The sequence below is a fragment of the Octopus sinensis genome, linkage group LG4 (assembly GCF_006345805.1).
Source record: "Octopus sinensis linkage group LG4, ASM634580v1, whole genome shotgun sequence".
In the NCBI taxonomy this organism is placed as follows: Eukaryota; Metazoa; Mollusca; class Cephalopoda; order Octopoda; family Octopodidae; genus Octopus; species Octopus sinensis.
In genome coordinates, this window is record NC_043000.1 from 46712660 (window position 1) to 46735438 (window position 22779).

Below are 22779 nucleotides of genomic sequence, written 5' to 3' on the forward strand. Positions count from 1 at the left end.
AGGGCATTCTGTAATACATTTTGACTGAATCGCTTTAAAATGTTTGTACTCTGAGTTTCACCTTTATATGCTTTTAGCTTTATATGCTTTTTGGCCTCTTACGTCATCGATTGGCTTTCTAGGCAGTTTTCTTTTACTTAATTCCCTAGTATGGCATTGGTCAACCTAACATTATATCGTACAAGAATCATACTTAAGAGACTATGCTGTGGGATTGAACTTGAAACCACATGGTTACAAAGCAGACTCCTTCACCATTCAGCCATGCTTACACTTACTTTAAAAAATTAGCTTTTCTATCATGGTATTTATTCTTTCTTGTACGATGTTTGCTCAGTTTTGCATTCATACTTATTGATATGACCAAGATGTTGTTTCAATCAATGTATAAATTCAGCAGACATTGGAAGCTTTTCCCTCACTTGTCAGGATTTCAATGTTGTGTCCTGGTACAAGGAGACCAGTAATAAGAGGTGAAATCTGAACCCAAGCAGCAAAGAACAGAAAAATGCAGAGGAAACCTTCTCATCAAATCTTCCCATCTGCAGAGGAAACCTTCTCACAAATCTTCCCATCTGCAAGACATTCTCTCTGTTATTCTAGCAACTCTGTCAGCTTGCTTCCATAGTTCACTGCTCTACTTTTCCTTTTAATTCCTTACCCTTGCGTCAAATACATTATTAAAGGAAATTGTATATTGAAGAGTCTTTTGGACATTATACAATCATTATTTCAATCTTTGACAGATGTTCAGTTGCAATGTAACTTAGAATTCTTTTGTTTGAAACACTAACTCATGCATATCTAGACACTTTTCATTTTTAGTTCATTCTTGCATTTATTGTATCTCCTATATAATTTATTCTTTCCATATTTCATTTTTTGAACATTTCCTTCATCTGTGTTTCTCTTCTTCTTCTTCTCTTCTTCTTCTTCTTCTTCTTCTTCTTCTTATTATTATTATTATTATTATTATTATTATTATTATTATTATTATTGTTCTTTTTTTTACTAACAACACTATTTCTCTCTCTCTCTGAGTTAATAATGAAATGTCATTTTATTTTCCTTTGTTCAGTTAACTTTCTAGTATTCTTCCTTGACAAAGCTATCGATATGCATGTACATTCATTCTCAGTATCACAATCACAAGCCAACATCAGAAATGAATCAATGAGGAACTTCTATAGAGTTATTTGACCTTGCTGATGACCAGCCAAATTTCCTTTCAACCAGTTTCCTACTAGCTTCTCTTAGTTCTAAAATCCTAGGGCAAAGTGCCCAAAATAAAACAGGATGCCCATGGCTATAATGTCATCTAAACGATAAAGTTCAAAGTGTACTGACACGCTACATATTTTACATCTGACCAGTCTGTTATATAATAATAATAACAGTAAAGATGATGATACTGATGACAATAATAGTAATGACACAGACTATAGCATCAATCTATTGCTCCAGGTGTTATGCATTATATATTACAGAATCGGAGATGTAGTAAGCAAGAAAATACTTGAGTATACCACATGGTTTTAAAATGCCAACGATGCAAAACTTGCAATTGTCAATGAAAATAAGAATAAGTAAAAGGAATAATGGCACTATCATAGAAGTATAGTAATATCTTGGCAATAGATCCATATATAATGAAAGGGGAAAAAATTCAAATGAAAAGGATAGGTAAATCCTTGGATCAAACGCACAAAACCAACATAGACAATAACTTTAATACCATACAATTCGACTTACATCACATCCACACCAGCTAGAAAGAGAATTTTAACATATTCTGTCATTGTAAATCAAAGAAATTTCCTTTGCAGTACTCTTTTATTCTTCTACTTGTTCCAATAATTTTACTGTGGCCATGCTCGAGCATCACCTTAAAGGGACTTTTAGTCAAAGAAATTGAACCCAGGATTTATTTTTTGTAAGCCTAGTACTTATTCTATTGGTCTCTTTTGCTGAACCATTAAGTTACGGTGACATAAACACACCAACATCGGTTGTCAAGTGATGGTGGTGTTAGGGAACAAATACAGGCACAAAGACACACACACATAAGTATATACTCATATATATTTATATATGACAAGCTTCTTTCAGTTTCTATCTACCAAATCCCCTCACGGGGCTTTAGTTGGCCTGAAACTCTAGTCGAAGATACTTGCCCAAGGTGCCATGCAGTGGGATTGAATCTGGAACTATGTGGTTGGGATGCAAGCTTCTTACCACGCAGTCATGCCTGCACCTTACTAGGTTCAATCCAAACATACCATTGATCTGAATGTTTTCAACCATCATTTCAGGTTGACCTATAAAATGTGAAAAAAAAAATTGATACAAAGAGAAAGATGGAAACTGTATTGTAGCATTTCGGATAGACAATACATGCTCTTACATGGCAGACTCAATTCATTGTCCAGTTTAAAACTACTACCTGACCATTGAGAGCTTTTAGAAGAATTCATTTAGTTACAAGCAATTTAACAGATCTTCTGGCTGAGGATAACCCAGAAATTGCAGTGTTTTCTTTTGTTTCTTGTAATTAACACATAAAAAATGAATGAAAAAATCTTTAGTGTTGTATTGGCAAATCATTTACAATAAATCCTAATTTTTAAATGGAGAAAACGTCTTAGATTTCAAAAAGAATATTTGTTTACTGTTTTACTATCTTGAGCTATTTGTAAATGGATAAAGTTAATAGTAGGCAGAGATTGAGAAAAGGTGGTATATAGAGAGAGTGTATAGACTTGTATGTATGTATGTGTGCATGTATGCATGTGCATCAGCTTTAAATTTTGTAACAGGTAAATCATTCAAAATTAATTCTTAACTATTAGGACATCAAATGTGAAATTTGTAGTCAGGTATATGGCAAACTTTGAGAGCTGCTCATTTTGTGCCATTATTATATATTGACAATCTTTATTTTTTGTTAGAAAGCTGACACGTCTATTTCTTTATTCTAATTAATTTTACACTTTTCAAAGTATTTATAAATCGTTTTGCTATGGATAAGTCGGAAATGTGAACAGTTTTGAAATAAGAGTTCTTTCTTGGAAATACAGCATCACAGCTAGCTCAGAACATTAATGGAGTATTTCATTCTAATGTTATTATAAAGCAGACAGTATCAAATTGGCTTGAAAAATTTCGTGCTGGTAACTTTGAACTCACAAATGAGCTACTCGGTTGACCAGAAACAAAGGTGGATAATGATGAACTAAAAGCCACCATCGAGTCAAATCTATTTCGAAGTGCCTGTGAATTATTGTTGTTGTTTGGTGTTAGCAAGCAAACAATATTCACTTACTTAGTTCAAATTGGTAAAGTGAAAAGTTGTATAAGTGGGTTCCACATGAAGTCAATGAAAATCAGAAACAGCAACGTTTGGAAGCCTGCATTATGCTACTTTCTCATCACAAAAATGAATCATTTTTGAATCGAATTGTCATATGAGAAATGGATCCAATACAGCTACCAAAAACGTTTGGCACAATGGTAGGACAAAGACGAGCCATCAAAACACAGTCCAAAAATCAAAATTCATCAAAAGAAGCTGATGGTGTGTTTGGTGGTCTGGCACAGGTGTGATTCATTATGATTTCATTAAACCTGGCTCATCAATCACAGCCGAAGTATACTGCAGCCAACAAATGATGCAGAAACTTACAAAAAAAAAAAGAAAGAAAAATCAGCCTAGATTAGTCAACAGATCTACTCCTGTTTTATTGCAAGTCAACACCAGACCACACATTGCAAAAATGACATTGACAAAACTACAGGATTTGAAGTTGGAAGTTCTCTATCATTCACCATACTCAACTGATCTTGTCCCCACTGACTACCACTTCTGCCAGAATTTGCATAACGTTTTGATAGGAAAAAAATTTAATCCCTACGATGCTGTAAAACAGGCCATCCACGATTTTTTGATTCTAGATTGCCAGGTTTATACAGTTCTAGGTTGGACAAGATACTGCTGAAATGGTAAAATTGTATTGACAATATGGGTGCATACTTTGATGAATAAATCTATTTCTGTATTTATAAAACATTAGCAAACTTTTTCACTTTTCTACAAACTTCATACTTGACCACCTAATATATTTTAAATAGAGACAGTATCCTAATTTTTAGGAAATCTTGTCATTTAGTCTTTGCTATCTTGAGCAAGCATTTTCATGTGAGAAAGAGAGGGGAGAGAGAAATAAACAGGGAAGGGGCATAGTATAAATGATAACTGTTAACCAACATATACAGCTGGCTTGTTTCATGTTTATTTGGAAGACAAGATAATATAGAGTTTTTAAATGTTTGCACAAAGCAGGACAACTAAATATTGAAATATATCTTGATGACTAATCAAAACATGACACAAATACACTCACACATTAGTAAAGCTATATTGTGCTTCAATAAAATCAAACTATGTAGTTTGCACCAGATATGTCAATATGGTTGTACTGATTTAAGAAGACAGTAATTATATTAGTGTTCATATATTTAATATATGGGGCATAAAATAGCTAACAAGGAATAATTATATCCCCTATGAAAGACAATTGACATACTATCCAATTTGCTTCTCATTCACACCTAGTTCTATGAAAGCAAAGACCATCTATGCACTTGTTCAGGCTTACAGAATTGGGTGCCAAATTTTACTCAAATCATGCCATATCATCTTAAACATGGTAAAGGTGATATGAATATGATTATCTCTTGGTAACAAAGACATCTGTTTTCAATGAAGGGAAAATTTTGTGCCTGTGCCTGAACTAAAAGGCTACATGGTAGTGAAACATGGGTTTTGAATGTGGAGCATAGAAGAAGGTTGAAAAATAAATTAAAAAAAAAAAGAAACATGTAGGCTGCACTGGATAAATAATACTGGTTTCAAACTTTGGCACAAGGTCAGCAATTTCAGCGGTGGGGATAAGTCACTTACATCAACCCCAGTAATCATCTGGTACTTATTTTATAGACCCTGAAAGAATGAAAGGTAATGTTGACCTCATCCGAATTTGAACTCAGAAGATAACGACAGATGAAATGCCACTAAATATTTTGCCTGGTCTTCTAACAACCCTGCCAGCTCACTGCCTTATCACTGGATGAGTAATATTAATGTACGTGAATTATGGATCACAAATAAACAGAGAGAAAGCTGATTATAAGCAGAATCATCGGCAGTGTAGAACAGAAAAGATAGTGGCAAGCTGGCAGAAACGTTAGCGCACCAGGCAAAATGCTTAGCAGTATTTTGTCTGTCTTTATGTTCTGAGTTCAAATTCTGCCAAGGTCAACTTTGCCTTTCATCCTTTCAGGGTCAATAAATTAAGCACCAGTTGAGTACAGGGGTTGATCTAATCGACTGGCCCACTCCCCAAAAACTTTGGGCATTGTGCCTAGAGTAGAAGAGGATATTGTGATGCATACAAAAAAGGACATTTGGGTAAAAAGGTGGAATGGCCACAGTTAAAATGTCTTTGATAATTGGTTTGTCTGATCAGAATTGACTTGGTACTAAGCAACAACAATCACAAATATATACTTTGACCCCTACTATTTGACACACACATACTTGAAGATATCAAACTCTAAAGAAAGGTACTACAGGCTGTAATAATTCTTTATTACATTCCTTAATTTTTGCATTGACTGATTGGTTGAAATATTTTTTTTTATACTAGTTTCTATTAAAATAATATTAGGTGTGGCTGTTGGATAAGAAGTTTCCTTCAACCACATGATTCTAGGTTCAACCTCACCATATGACATTTTGGATAAGTGTGTTCTACTGCAGTCTTGGGCCAGGCAAAGCTTTGTGAGTTGATTTGGTAGAGGGAAGGGAAGCTGAAAGAACCTAGTTGTGTGTATTTGTCTTTGACAACTGGTACTGATGTGTTAACATCCTCATAACTTAGCAGTTTGGCAAAACAGGAACCAATAGAATGTGGCTAAAATTCTTCAAGGCAGTGGTCCAGCATGGCCACAGTTTGTGTGTGTGTGTGCTTAATACGTTTAGATTTTAGTTCCCATATATATTTACTAAGGCCAGTAGAATTAGTTAAATTTCTATTCTTAAAAGAATCCATGTGTTGAACCACCCTTATTTAAATTTTATTAGAAGTCGACCCTATGTAAATCGCATCTAAATTATAACTATTCCTATCATTATCATCAATCAAAGTCACTACACATTTATATACTACATCATCCAAATTACATTTTAAGTACAGTTACAGTTTTAGTCCATAAAAATTAGGTGTTAAGTACAATTTAAATTGGGAGTTAGTTTGTAAGGCAAAATCTTATTGAATAGGTAGTAATTGTTGTTTATTATGTACTAATGAATTTAAGGAGATATTATTAATTAATTAATAAAAAATTGTTAGTTCTCTAGATGAGCGAAAAATTAAATGTCGACATAAGTTAAATTACTTATATAATAAGTTTAGCTAATTTGTGTATATATATAAACCCTATGTTATGTTACTAATTGTTGTAGTGTAATATGTATAAATTAGCATGAGATTATATAGTGTATATTACATAATTAGAATAAGATTAAACTAAGATGTTTATAAAATAAATAATTGATTAATGAAAATACATTAAATTATAGAAATTTAACTTCATTTATGTATATTATTGTTACGTATTTTAGTTCTAAATTATTTAGACTTTAAAAATTTTCAGTAAATGGTATATTACAGTTAGTTTTTTTTTTCATATTCTCACAGCTAAAAACATTTTGTCATTTTCACAGCTTAAATACATATTTATATCTAATTATTCTATAATTTTTATTTATGCCATGTTCTCACGCTATAAATTTCTTATAAACACTAAGTTCTATGTTTTACGTTTAAAATTTTAGTCAACAGAAATTCTTCGATTAGATGAGTTATGATTTTATTTTAAGTAATATTGTTAAATTTTATTTGATTATTTATTGTTATAACAGGTATTTTTCTATATTTATTTGTTAATTATTATAAGTTAAGATACGTACATTTATTTTATTATTATTATTATTATTATTATTATTATTATTATTATTATTATTATTATTATTATTTTAGACCTGATGAGTGACTATATTTTTAAATAGAATTAATTTTAGATCGATTTAATTTTAAATCGAATTGATTTTATTATTATTATCTATTTGAAGATATAGACATGAAACATGCGTAGTCATTTTACAATTCATTGTTTATATATTTTATTGATTTTTTAGAATAATGTTTTTTATAGTAAATTTAATTTTTTCTATATGGTGTGAATAACGTTTTTCACTATTGAATTACTTAATAGAGGTTTTTCTCTAAATTATATACATATATTATATATTGTGAAATTTGATTTAGAATTGCTAAATTGAATTTTCCCTGTAAGTTTGGAATTATATTCCCTATTATTATTATTATTATTATTATTATTATTATTATTATTATATATAATTCATAGATACAAGACAATTATTCTCCATATAGAATACACTTCATAGTGTTCATAGGGTTTAAACTTGAGCAGGTAGAGGAGTATATGTAAGGACAAGCAAGTTAGATGAGTTGATATACAAAAAATATTAAATACAGTTAATACAAAAATGCACATATGTTTACTTACAGAAAGGTCTGACTTGCACGGAATAGAAATGGTATCAAGAATTAAAGGGGTTGAATATGAGATTTATGAGTCCAAGAGCTGTTTTTGGAGACTTGGTGGTCCCAAATAATGACTGTAAATTGATTCCATCATCGGATAATACCAGCCTCTGTCTTCATAGGAAGATATTACATTTGAGGTGCTGACAGAAAGAAGATTAAAGATGGAATTATTTTGTAGAGAACTAACTGTATCAGAAGTGTATTTAATATTTTTTGTATATCAGCTTGCCTAATTTGCTTGTCCTCTTACAATTACACCCTTCTCTCTCTCTCTTTCTCTCTCTCTCTCTCTCTCTCTCTCTGTATATTTGTGTGTGTGTCGTTGTGTCTGTGTTTGTCCACCCATCACCACTTCGCTACTGTTCAGCAACAGTTAAGCAAAATAATAAGTACTAGGCTTCAAAAGATAATAAGTCTTTGGGTCAATTTCTTTGACCAAAACCGTTCAAGGCAGTACCCCAGCATGGCCACAGTCAAATGAATGAAACAAATAAAGGATAAAAGGTGTGCAAATTCTAGCAACTGTAGATTTGCAAATAGAATTTTAAGCCTTCACCATATGTTGATTATAGAAAATAGTCCAATACTGGGGTATATGAAAACTGTAATGTAAAAAATGGGCATTTATATGTGTACCCATTTGTTTCATTACAAGGACTTATATGCCCTAATATTAGACTATTTTTATAGTCAATATAGAGTGAAGGCTTATAGCTCTATTTACATAATCATAAACATCTATAAATATATATGAGAAGGTGGCGAGCTGGCAGAATCCGTTGGCACACTGGGCGAATTGCTTAGCGGTATTTCGTCTGCTGTTACGTTTTGAGTTTAAATTCCGCTGAGGTCGACTTTGCCTTCCATTCTTTTGGGGTCGATAAATTAAGTACCAGTTACGTACTGGAGTTGATGTAACTGACTTAATCCCTTTGTCTGTCCTTGTTTGTCCCCTCTGTGTTTAGTCCCTTGTGGGCAATAAAGAAATAATACGAGACAATGTTTCATGAAAACTACACTACTATGAAATTGTATGCATGCTCCCTTTTTCCTCCCCACTATATCTAAATGATTAACTTTCTTGGTAAATTCTTTCAAATTCATAGTTTTCACACACTTTTAAAATTATAGGCCTATAATTCTGCAAAATAATCCAAACAATAGACTGAAGCATACCTGTATCATAAATTCAAAGAAGTTTGCTTACAGAATCCTGTCATATGATCAAGACTTAATAGTAATGATAAATTCAAGGAAATTTGCTTACAAAATTATATCATATGATCTGGCCTTAATAGTAATGATTGTTAAAAATAAATGGAATATGTGAATTTATATCTAACATCATAAATATAATCATCATCGTTTTAACATATATATTTCCATGCAGCTGGCACGTAATGTATTATATGGAACATTGCACATAACATGTGTGTATATACATTGTAAATAAATATGTGTGCATGTTCATGTTTGCACATGCACACGTATAATATATTATGTAGACACACATACATACATAAATACATCTATACATGCATAAACACACCTGTATGCATTTATATATGCTATTTCTCATTAAGACTCAGAGGTTCAAACAATCATAGAACCAATTAAATTTCAAAGTAAGAATGTTTGATGATTAGAAGAAAAAATGTCTATTATCTTTTAGTTTGGTTATATTTATAAATTTATGTTTCTGTTCATGGGAGTGATATTTCATGAAGATTTATGACTAATTCTGCTACAACCCAATTCTATATAACCTCAGGTGTTTAATCTGAGAAACAATTTACAGACAACTCATTATATTACTTTACTATTTGAAATGATCATAGAAGAGAATTGGAAAATAAGAACAAGTAGAATTTAGAAAAGTTTTGCTGATCTATTTAATATAATTGTTTGGCAAGCATAACTATAACATGAGCATCATGACATTATATGGAACCATTCGTTTATGTTGCGTACATTTTGTGTATGAATTTATGTACAGATGTGTGTGTATGTGTGTATGTGCGTGTCAGTGTGTGTAATGTGCTGCTGTTGTAGTTGTTTAGCCCCTGGTACTAGCTGATCAAGCAGGTTTTATGATCAAAATCTTCCCTATCATTGAGCAAACCTATAATCAAAGGCATTCTGACCAGGAACCCTTCATTTTTCTTTTTACTTTGTGCAAGGATCCCACAAGTACATTATGCAATGTGCCCTTCCATTTTCTTTTTATGGTAGAGTGTGAGTTGAAAGTCATATGGCTACTATCTCAAGCAGATCAAATGACTTTGTTTAAGTAAATATACAGGTAACTATATATGCTTGCTTTATATCAGCGGCGAGCTGGCAGACACGTTAGCATGCCGGGCGAAATGCTTAGTGGTATTTCATCTGTCGTTACGTTCTGAGTTCAAATTCCGCCAAGGTTGACTTTGCCTTTCATCCTTTCGGGGTCGATAAATAAAGTACCAGTTACGCACTGGAGTCGATATAATCGACTTAATCCCTTTGTCTGTCCTTGTTTGTTCCCTCTATGTTTAGCCCCTTGTGGGTGATAAAGAAATATATATATATTTGCTTTATGTGAGACTGCTTAAGTGATAAAAGCCATAGAATAATGCAACTATTCTCCTATTTTATGGTTGACATATTACTTTGTTGTAAGTCAATTTGTCTGATGTTTATTTCAACAAAATTTGTCAGCTAAGTTTTGGACTCCCATGAGTAGTGGCTTGGCAGAAGTGATAAAGCTTCAGAGAAAATAAATGCAGTATTTCATTCCATCTTTTAACATTCTGGCTTTAAATTTTACCTTGGCAAACTTTGACTTTAATCCTTCTGGGTTTGATAAAATAAATTACTAGTCATTTACTGGGATTGATATAACCAGCTGTTTCCTCCTCCCCTTCTTTCTCTTATATTAGAAAAACTATTTAAAATCTTAATAAATGAGAAGCTTTGATTTTTTTCTAACATTCAGATTTCTCTGTCTAATGTAATGTTTATTTACTCACATTGATTTGAGTTTGTTATACATTATTACCATGTAGCTTTCAAATTTCTATGATATGATTGTTTATTTTTAGAATGATATTATAGGGTAAGTTTGAGAGGTCAGATCTGGTCAGTTTGAAGATAAAGCAGGTAGATTATTTAGGCTGGATAAGGTCGGTTAAAATGCTAAATAGTTAAGATAGAAATGGAGAAGTTGATATGTAAAACATTAATGGAATAAAATTTCTTCTGTATCTTCATGTTATTTGCTTTATCTAGCATTGACCTTTAGCACACTGTAGGTGCATCATGTCACCATATGAGTTTTCTCCCCTGTAGTAACTGGGTAGTAGTAGGGGAAACAATTCTAGAGAAAATGCAGTGCTAAAGGTTAACTATTTAATTGATGCAGTTTCTAAATGTGGTCTGAGAGTAAAATATTGTGTTTGTGTCCCTCAAATAAATAAAGGAATGCATAAGCTGTTGTATCATTCAAAATTCTATTCAAAGGTTCATGGTGAAGACTATGTAAGAAATAGATCTTTTATTCAGCATTTATATTGAAATAACAGAAGACTCACTTTATCCAAGCTTCTTCCTGATTTAATAGAAACAAAGTATTATTTTCCTATATCTATACTTCAGGATGTTTCTTTATCTGGGCTCTATGATATATTTTATCTTTTTCTTCTTCTTTTCTTTCATCTTTTACTTGTTTTAGTCATTAGACTAGAACCATGATGGGGCACCACATTGAGGAATTTTTATTTGAATGAATTGACCACAGTATTTATATTTTGTTAAGCCCTTACTTATTGTATTGGTCTCTTTATATGAAACTGCTAAGTTATAAGGATGTAAATACACCAACACCGGTTGTCAAATGTTGTCAGGGACAAACACAGACACTGAGACACACATACATAGACATTCTTTTATTCTTTCATTTTTTAAAGTATTTCAGTCATTTGACTGCAGCCATGCTGGAGCACCTCTTTGATAGGTTTTAGTCAAACAAATCAACCTCAGGTTTTATTTCTTAAGCCAAATACTTATTCTGTCAGTCTCTTTTGCCAAACTGCTAAGTACAGGTACACAAACACACCAGCACCAGTTGTCAAGCAGTGATTGGAGGACAAACACAGACACAATGGCACACATACACATATATACATACATTTATACACACACACACACTTATATATATATATATAATGATCTTTGATGATAATGATGATGACCAAACAATGATTACTGTAGCTCTGTCAACAGAATTTGTGATTGATGACTTAGTCAAAACTTGTTTATTTATAAAAAACCAACTGGCTGTGTGGTGAGAAGCTTAATCACATGGTTGTGAGTTCAGTCCTGCTATGTGGTTCCTTGGGCCAAGTGTTTTCTACTATAATCTTGAGCCAGTCAAAACCTTGTGAGTGGATTTAGTAGATGGAAACTGAAAGAAGCTCATTGTAAATATATATATGTGTGTGTGTGTGTGTGCGTACGTGTTTTTCCCAACCATAACTTCACAACCAGTGTTGTGTACATCCTTGTAACTTAGCAACCTGTCAAAAGAGATTGATAGAATAAGTACCAGGTTTTAAAAAAGTACCGGGATTGATTCAGTCGACCACAACTTTTTCAAGGCACTGCTCCAGTATGGTCACAGACTAATAATTGAAACAAATAAAAATTAAAAGATAAATGACATCCAACTACACCATGCTCAAAATCCATGCTATAGGTTTTTCTTTACAGGTTTTTCTTTTGGGTAATATCTATGGGTATTGTAAAGTAATTACTAGCCCTTTCCATTGCAGTAGTGAAATAATTTATATGCTAGATTGTCTCAAGCTATGACCTTGCTTAATGAATTCTCACTTAGCAATAAGTTATTGATGTATTTCTAGGTGTGGGTTTTTGGTATCACACAGTAAGGGGTATGATTTCAAGTTAATGTGAATCAACTGGCTCCCAAATATGTGGAAGTGTTGGTGTGAACTGAAAGTCAAACTATGTGTGACGTCCAGAAATTTACAGTTGACAGGTTTACTCAAACTGTCATTTTTCAACAACTGTACTAAAATGTTCGCTATAACTGTCATCTCTCAACGAATGTACTAAAATATTGATGGAATTCATTTTCTGAGAATATTAAGTTTGCATTTACTCACACATCTCAATGTCACTGGATTCATCATCCATTATAGGGCAGCTCTAGTGCTGTTTTATTATTACCATAAAGTCTAATATGGTGAGCTGGCAGAATCATTCGGAGTGGCTGTGTGGTAAGTAGCTTGCTTACAAACCACATGGTTCCGGGTTCAGTTCCACTGTGTGGCACTTTAGACAAGTGTCTTCTACTGTAGCCTTGGGCCGACCAAAGCCTTATGAGGAGATTTGGTAGACGAAAACTGAAAGAAGCCCATCGTATATATATATATGTGTGTGTTGTGTGTGTGTTTATGTTTGTGTGTCTGCGTTTGTCCCCCTAACATCGCTTGACAACCGATGCTAGTGTGTTTACGTCCCCGTAACTTAGCAGTTCAGCAAAAGAGAATGATAGAATAAGTACTAGGCTTACAAAAAATAAATTCGGGAGTAGATTTACTCGACTAAAGGCAGTGCTCCAGCATAGCCACATTCAAATGACTGAAACAAGTAAAAGAATATGCTAGGCAAAATGCTTAATGGCATTTTGTCCATCTTTATGTTCTGAGTTCAAATTCAGCTGGGGTTGACTTTACCTTTCATCCTTTTGGAGTCAATAAATTAAGATCCAGTCAAACACTGGGCTCGATGCAATCAACTAGTTCCCACCCACAAAATTGCAGGCCTTGTGCCTTTAGTAGAAAGGATTATTGGTATTAGGTCTAGAAAATGTGGCAAACTGGCAAAACCATTAGCACAACTGACAAAATGTTTAGTACATTATTTACATTATTTACAATAGACAGATATTTGTCCTCATCTTGTTTGTTGTTAATACAAAGTTTCGGCTGATATACCCTCCAGCCTTCATCAGGTGTCTTGGGGGAAATTTCGAACCTGAGTTCTCATTCCTAAGGTATTTTTCGATGTTGTTGTTGTTGTTGTTGTTATTATTATTATTATTATTATTTATTATTATTATTATTATTATTATTATTATTATTATATTATTATTACTTCTACTACTACTATTATTCAGGTCACTGCCTAGAATCGAACTCAGAATCTTGGGGTTAATAGCCCGTGCTCTTAACTACTACGCGCACAGGCATATAGCATAGTGGTTAAGAGCACAGGCTACTAACCCCAAGATTCTGAGTTTGATTACAGGCAGTGACCTGAATAATAATAATAATAATGATAATAATAATAATAACATTGAAAAATACCTTAGGAATGAGAACCCAAGTTTGAAATTTCCCCAAGACACCTGATGAAGGCTGGAGGGTATATCAGCCGAAACATTGTGTTAACAACAAACAAGACGAGGACAAATATCTGTCAAATTTAAATAATGTAAATAAAGTAAATAATGTACATAATTCCTCATCTCTTAAATATAGAGCTGAAGTAAATTTATTTGACTAAAAGTCTTCAAGGTGATGCTTCAGCATGGCTGTGGTCTGATGACTGAAATAAGTAGATGGTAAAAGAAATATATGATCCATCTGGTTACCTTTCCCATTTATTCTGTTTACCCAGTTTCATCCAGAAGGCTTAGATAGACTTAGGAATATCTTAAAATGGTGCCATGCTGTGAGAATCTGAGATCCTCAAGATTGCAAGGAAAAATTCTTTATACTTAAGTTATAATAATAATAATAATAATAATGAAATTATTGTATACAGTGCTCAGGTGCACCACAGCTTGTCAAAAGTGCATATAAAGTATATGCAGTAATGTAGAAATGTCTGGAAAGTGAACAGTGCATGAGTCAGATACATGCTTGTGTGTGTATGGAGGGGAGAAAATCAGGTGTAGTGTTGGCGAATCTCAGGAAGCATGGAAATTTTGAAGGATGCAGTGCTCTGACAACTAACAACTGATGCCGGCAGTTTATTCCATGCTTCAGCAACTCTTAACGTGAAAAAATGTTTCCAAAATTCATGGGAGTTGTGCTGTTTTCTGACTTTGTAAACATGTCCATGGGTGTTAGACAGATGGAGTTTGGAAAGGTGTGTAGATCTAAAAGCAGAACCAGTTGAGAATTTAAAAAAATAATAAAGCTCTTAGGGTATCAGTAGTGATAAGAATGAACTCTGAACATCATAATTTTTGGAAAGGGGACAAAGACAAAGAATTCCTGTGGAAATAGCAAACTTACAATAATACTAGAAAGAAATGCAATAACAGGAGTAGCAATAGTAGCAAAAGCAGCAGCGGCAGTAGCCATGGCAGCAGAAGCAGTAGCAGCAGTAGTAATAGTAGTAATAGCGGCAGCAGCAGCAGCAACAAAAATTCTTGTAAATTCTCTCTATTTGAAGATAATGATCAAGACTATATAATCAAAGAAGGAAAAAAAGATTGAAGAGGAGAGAGAAGTTAAAAAAAAAAGAAAATAAGAAAAAAAAAAAAGGAAAAAGAAGAAAAAAAAAGAAACATAATGATGCTGATTTATTCTGACTAGCCTCATCCATTGAAATGTTGTAGAGAATAAAATGAGCACCAGAAATTAGAATAAAAGCTATTTTGTGCTATAAAAGGTCACTTATGATATTAATTTGTAAATCAATATTCTTGAAACGAGATTGGGAGATACTAAGTTTCTTTATAAAAAAAAAAAAAAGGAAAAAGAAGAAAAAAAAAGAAACATAATGATGCTGATTTATTCTGACTAGCCTCATCCATTGAAATGTTGTAGAGAATAAAATGAGCACCAGAAATTAGAATAAAAGCTATTTTGTGCTATAAAAGGTCACTTATGATATTAATTTGTAAATCAATATTCCTTGAAACGAGATTGGGAGATACTAAGTTTCTTTATTAAAAAAAAAAAGAAGGAAAACAAACAAACAAACAAACAAACAAAATGAAACAAAAATACATCACACACATAAATAAATAAATAAATAAATAAATCAACAAAATAAAGGAAAAATTGCATATTAGAAAAACAAAACAAAACAAAAAAAAACGAATTATATAAACAAAAACACAAGTTTCAAGGAAATGCTTATCTTACTAACAAGTATAAATAGAATAAAACTTGACAAATTGAACTTGGAATTATGATGATGATGATGATGATGATGATAATGATAATAATAATAATAATAATAATAATAATAATAATAATAATAATAATGATAATAATGATAATAATGATAATAATCATAATAATAATAATAATAATAATAATAATAATAATAATAATAATAATAATAATAATAATGTAATGATAATAATAAAGTTAGTTAAAAAATTCGCTCAAAAAAGATTAAGAGGAAAAGAAGAAAAAGTTTAAAGTAATTACAATGCTGAATATAAAGCTAGTAGTGACAAAATTGCTATAAAATGTTATCAAAATCATAATTATCTGCAATTATATGTAATTTGAAACTTTTAATCTTTTACTAGAGAAACAGAATAACATAATTTGTGACTTAAATATAGCATATTTTATGGAAGTTTTCATACAAGAATTAATATTGCAAAAGACTACTGAGAATATCAAGCCAACAAAAATTGTTATCATCGTTGTCGTCGTCATCATCATCATAATCAGTTACCACCACCACCACCACCAATGCCACCGTGTTCATCATCATCATCATCATCATCATCATCATCATCATCATCGTCCTTGTTGTCATGATGATGATCATCATCACGATCTTCATCATCATCTTCATCACCGTCATTGTTGTTGTCATTATTATTGATAGAAATGTATATATAAAAAGTAACACTGTATATATTAAACACTTCCAAATAATCTCCTGTAATTTTAATTTTTGAGACTTTATATTGCCTGGACTTTACCTTCCAAACTGTCTTATAAATATAAAATAATATTTAATAAAATGAATAAAGCACAAGCAAAACTAAACAGAATCTGTTGTGTTGGATTTAGTATGAAATGATCTTCTTCACAGGTGAGAATTAAAGGATATAACATGCTAATTATTACGGTGTTTTGGAGAGGATACTAGAAATCTGATTTCCTCCAAAAACAAACATATTTCTAAAATTCGTTATTTTAATTGTATATTAACTATGGATAGAAAGGCAGAGATATAGCAACAACAGGATGAGTAATTTGAATGTATGAGGTTCCATATAGCACATTATTGTGCAAGAGTTTTTCACCACAGTGTTTCTGGTTCTCATGGAGGCGCATGGTTTAATGGTTAGGATGTCAGCATCATGATCGTAAAATTGTGGTTTCGATTCCTGGACCGAGCAACGCATTGTGTTCTTGAGCAAAACACTTCATTTCATGTTGCTCCAGTTCACTCAGCTGGCAAAAATGAGTAACACTGTGATGGACTGGTGTCCTGTCCAGCTGGGGAACACATATGCCATTGAAACTGGGAAACCGGGCCCATGAGCCTGGCTAGGCTTTAAAAGAGCGCATTTATTTATTATTTATTTGGTTCTCACATGGCATGAAGTAGTCAGAGAGAGAAGCATTCATGATGCTTGTCTTATACACTATGCAATCTTTGAATAGCATTATCAAACTTGTGTAAAGCTGGTCTTCAAATAGGGTACCTTTCTTTCCTCAGCTCTACAGCTTGTAGTTCCACACATAGTAGGACAGAATTTGATAGCACAATTATGCTTTTGCAAGGGATTCAAACTGATACACCTTGAAAATACAGTAAGTACAGTGTCTTTACGCTGCTGTGCTCGATGTGCAGCAGTTGCTGATGTAAAGTATACCCTTTGGCAATTTTCCAAGGGGAAAACAAGGGATTAAATGCTGGTACATTTTTCATAAATAGGAAAGGCAAAAATGAGCCAGAAAACTTCATTGCCTTTAACATATTATTTCTACTGCATTGAATTGTTCCTCAAAGCTGTTATGCTTCTTTGAAGCAAATTTTGCAGCATCAAATTCCTTGTTTATGTGTTTGCAAGTATATTTTTGTATTACAGACTTCAACTTTACAGTGTGCTTTAAATGATTGTTGGCATTTTATAACCTTTGAACTCACAACTACACTTTAGCCGGCAAAAATTTCATATGACTATACCCTTGGAAGTTGCAAAAGTAGGTGGCCTCATAGTTTTATGTTTATGACATTATTTGGCAGAAACATCGCTTTTCCTTCAGTTATGGACACACAAAACAATGTGGCTTCCCAATTTTGCATCCCCCATATGTAAAAGTCAAATGAATTCATGCCAACTATAGCATGCTTTGAGCTCAAAATATTAATGCTATTCAATCAAGTTGGGAAGCCTCCTTCTTCAGTTGCTCTTGCTCAGTAAGAAGGATTGCCATCTTTACATGATTGAATATCCTTGATAAAAGGTCTTGTAAACCATTTGAAGTGCTTTTTGCCTTCCTATGAAAATGACTTATTTGTGAGACTATGCCATGTTGACCAAGTTCTCCCCCAGGGTATAAATTCATCTTTGGGCTTCTATTTTGCTGAATGACAATTTAAAATTCTAAGTTGGGTTCAGACTTCAATGCCTGCATGAAATTCTTGATGTAACTTACTTTTCATAGACCATCGTTCTTTCCTTTTTCTGGTCTCGTTTTTCTTTCACTTTCCCTTTTCTGTGCTTTTCCCTTTTTACTCTTTTACTTGTTTCAGTCATCTGACTGTGACTATGCTGGAGCACCGCCTTTTAGTCAAGCAAATCGACCCCCGGACTTATTCTTTGTAAGCCTAGTACTTATTCTATCGGTCTCTTTGCCGAACTGCTAAGTGACGAGGACGTAAACACACTAGCATTGGTTGTCAAGCGATGTTGGGGGGACAAACACAGACACACACACACACACATATATATGCATACGATAGGCTTCTTTCAGTGTCTGTCTACCAAATCCACTCACAAGGCTTTGGTCGTCCTGAGGCTATAGTAGAAGACACCTGCCCAAGGTGCCAGGCAGTGGGACTGAACCCAGAACCATGTGGTTGGTAAGCAAGCTACTTACCACAAACATTTTTATAATATGTTGCACTTGAACAGGTTACTGAATGCACACATTTGCAAGACCATTTGTATCTTTCTTTTACATAACAACAGTGATAACATTTAAAATTATCTTTCTTCGGATTCTCATTTATTTAAATTTGGGTTTTATTAATATAAGAACCACTAATAGAAGTAAAAATGTACATTTGGTCATAAATCTAATTTAAACCCACATTCACTAAATTTGGCATCGCGTTTAATTAAATTTAACTGAATATTTTAAAAAGGACTACAAAAAAATGAAAGAAAGAAGGAATGAGTGAGGAAAATTAGGATCCTGCTGTCAAACTATCCAACTCATGCCAGCATGGATTGCTGAAATGTGGAAAATGAAGGGGGTGAATGTGAAGTGGATAATGATGATGATGATGATGATGATGGTGGTGGTGGGGATGACGACGACGACGATGACAATGTTGTCTTTCTCTTCCTCATCATGATGAGGAAGAGAAAGACGACAGTGATATATATATATATATATATATATAATATATATATATATATAATATATATATATATCTATATATATATATATATTATATATATATATGTATATATATATATATATGTATAAATAATAAATATTAGGGAATAATCCAAATTTACAGGGAAAAAATCAGATTAGGATTAAATCGATTTTATAGTAAAATATTATAAAATATTATTCGAGACAAAACCACTATTTTGCAAAACAAACAAGGAAAGACTTAATCAATACATAAAATTTTAATAATAGTCAAAAAAACCGCCACTACAATCGTTTCTTGTCTTGATCGACAATCTTCAGGTGGACTTCCAATAATTCAGTGTCAAATTTGACACTGAATTATTGGAAGTCCACCTGAAGATTGTCGATCAAGACAAGAACGATTGTAGTGGCGGTTTTTTTGACTATTTATTAAATTTTATGTATTGATTAAGTCTTTCCTTGTTTGTTTTGCAAATAGTGGTTTTGTCTCGAATAATATTTTATATATATGTATATATATATATATATATATATATATGTGTGTGTGTGTAGAGAGAGAGAGAGAGAAAGAGAGAGAGAGATAGTTAGTAGTGGATTAAATGCTGGCATGTCTTTCATAAATAGGAAAGGCAAAACTGAGCCAGAAAACTTCATTGCCTTTAACGTATTATATTTGCTACATTGAATTGTTCCTCAAAGCTGTTATGCTTCTTTAAAGCCAATTTTGCAGCATCAAATTCCTTGTTTATGTGTTTGCAAGTATATCTTTGTATAAACAGACTTATTTAGACCTCTTATGGGTGGAACTACAAGCTTTGAAGTTGAGGAAAGAAAGGTACCGTATTTGAAGACCAGCTTTACACAAGTTTGATAATGGTATTCAAAGAGTGCATACTGTATAAGACAAACATCTTGGATGCTTCTCTCTCTGACTTTTTCATGCAATGAGAGAACCAGATTCATTTCAAGATCTTCAATTAAAGTGTGTGTGTGCGTATGTGTGTGTGCATATGTGTGTGTGTGTGTGTGGGGGGGAAGTCATCTTGGGCAAGTGTCTTCTACTATAGCCTTAAGGCAACCAAATCCTTGTGACTTGATTTGGTAGATGGAAACTGAAAGAAACCCATCGTATATGTATATGTGTGTGTGTGTGTGTTTGTTCCCCACTACCACTTGACAACTGGTGTTTGTGTGTTTACATCCCCATAACTTAGCAGTTAGGCAAAATAGATCAAAAGAATAAGTACCAGTATTTAAAAAAAAAAAGAATTGCTGTGTGAGTGTATAGGGAACTCAAAAATCACCCTTTCAAAAACATCTAGAATTTCAATCAAAAGAACTTGACCACATCCAAACAACTGTTCTTTAATGAATACAAAAGAACAAGCCCTGGAAATGCAATTATAATTTTTACTGAAGAAAGTCAAAAACAGCATCTGCTTTTTCAATTAAAACCTTGACTAATTCAAATACAAAAAATTCTTTTTCCTTCTCCATCTTAAAAGACGACTAAATACTAAACAAACAAGTCTGACCATACCAATACAAAAGCCATACCTTTTTATTTCCCCCTCCGTCTCGATATATAAATGTGTGTGTGTGTGTGTGTGTGTGTATGTATGTATAGATTCATATAGGTGCATGCATGTATGTATAAGTATATAGGAATATATAAATATATGCATGAGGGAGTATGGACATCAGAACAAAGAGGAGAGTAGTAAAAACTTCTATAAGAGAAAGACAAAATTGTCAGGTACTTAAGGTTACAAGTGAGTAGGTTAATAGTAGGAGTACAATGTTGTGTACTGACCTAGAGAATCCTATTCGAATGATTTGAGTTAATTTAGTCCTGATGTTCATTTCGTTTATAAGGGAACCTTAATATTCTAAGAAACTTGTTGCAAAATGATAATCAGTTCCTTTCACTTGTTTAGAAGTTGTGTGCCTTACAATAAGATTTGAGTTGATTCCTACATGCACAATCGACATTGCTTTTGTTCTCCTGTATAAGGGGAGGAAAATTTCACTATGTTCCATGTAATGAGTATTAAGTATTTTCGTTTTTAAAATGTCACGTGTACTCAGCCAGTGAAGTAGAGTAGTCCAAATTAGCGCTTTTGAACAAGTGAAGATGTGTGTCAAAGCATTTCTTAAAATGTTTGGTCATAGTGCCTGCGTATTCTCTCGTAGTTGAGCCTGTAATCACTTGGCATCTGTAAATAATATTCTTAGTAAAACAGTTTCCTTTCAGTGGACATTCCGTAACTATATTTTTACAATTACAACTTTTAGCTGTGGAGGATTGTCTGGTAATTAGTGCTGGATATGTTGGCGTTTGATATTTTTACGGAGTTAGATGTAGAAACACTTGTAGGTGATGTTAAGGAATGATTGCAGATTGGGCAACCAATTGGATTCAGTTGAAAGCCATTTTGCAGGAGAAAAAGAGTGATAGGGGCATATTATGGATAGGATCAGGACCAAGGGGATTTAGAAGTTGACCATTAGGCATTGGTTATATAACTTTTATAATTTTTAGTTTAATGATATTGATCCCAGCAATGGTATATGCAAGGTTTTGGGATTGTAAAGTATGAAATCTAAGTGGTATATTTGTTATATATATGGTTATATTTATAGTTCCGTGGAAAGTTGGTGTAAGGGCGAAGAGAAAATTGTAGGTAGATGACTTGTAAGCAGAAGATTATATGGGGGATTATACCAGGTTATTTTCCGTTCTCTTAATCCTAGCGCTGCTGGAAGTGTATGTAGTGTTATTAGAATTTGTAGTACTCTTATATCTTGGGAAATTAGAGTAAATTTCTTATATATGCATATAATTTTAGTTTGTTCATCGTTGTTGATGATGACCAAGGACAACACACGGGAGAAGAAGATGGAATACAGTGTCCAACTGTGATCAATCAGTCCTTACATGGTCGGAAGGATCTGTTGCAGGTTAATTACTGTTGCTCAGCTGGGAATAAATGCCAGGAGTTTCATTGTGCCCTAGAAATCCTGTTCTGTTCAAAAGAGGTCACACCTCTGTTGGTGAGCTCTGTTCTCTCCTCGTACGAAAAGAACAGGATACACACACACATATGTATATTTATATATATACATCGTAATCATCATTATTTAACGTCTGTTCTCCATGCAAGCATAGGTTGGGCAATATATATAGCTATGTATGTATAGATGTATCATATATGAATGTATCTTTTATATGTTTTACACACACGCATGCATGCACACAGACATGAGGCACAACAATGTCTATGTCCTTCCTTTTTTGAGATGTTAGGGTATGAATTTAGATAGATTTGGTTGCTGTCCCTAGAAGGTCAAGTAACTGCTTAAAGGTTTCCTCGTTGGATTGTATTTATTATTTTTAATAAATTTAAGAATTTAATTAATGTAAAAATAACACACATGGAATGAAAAGGGAGGTTTTTAATATTCATCACTTAATATTTTCA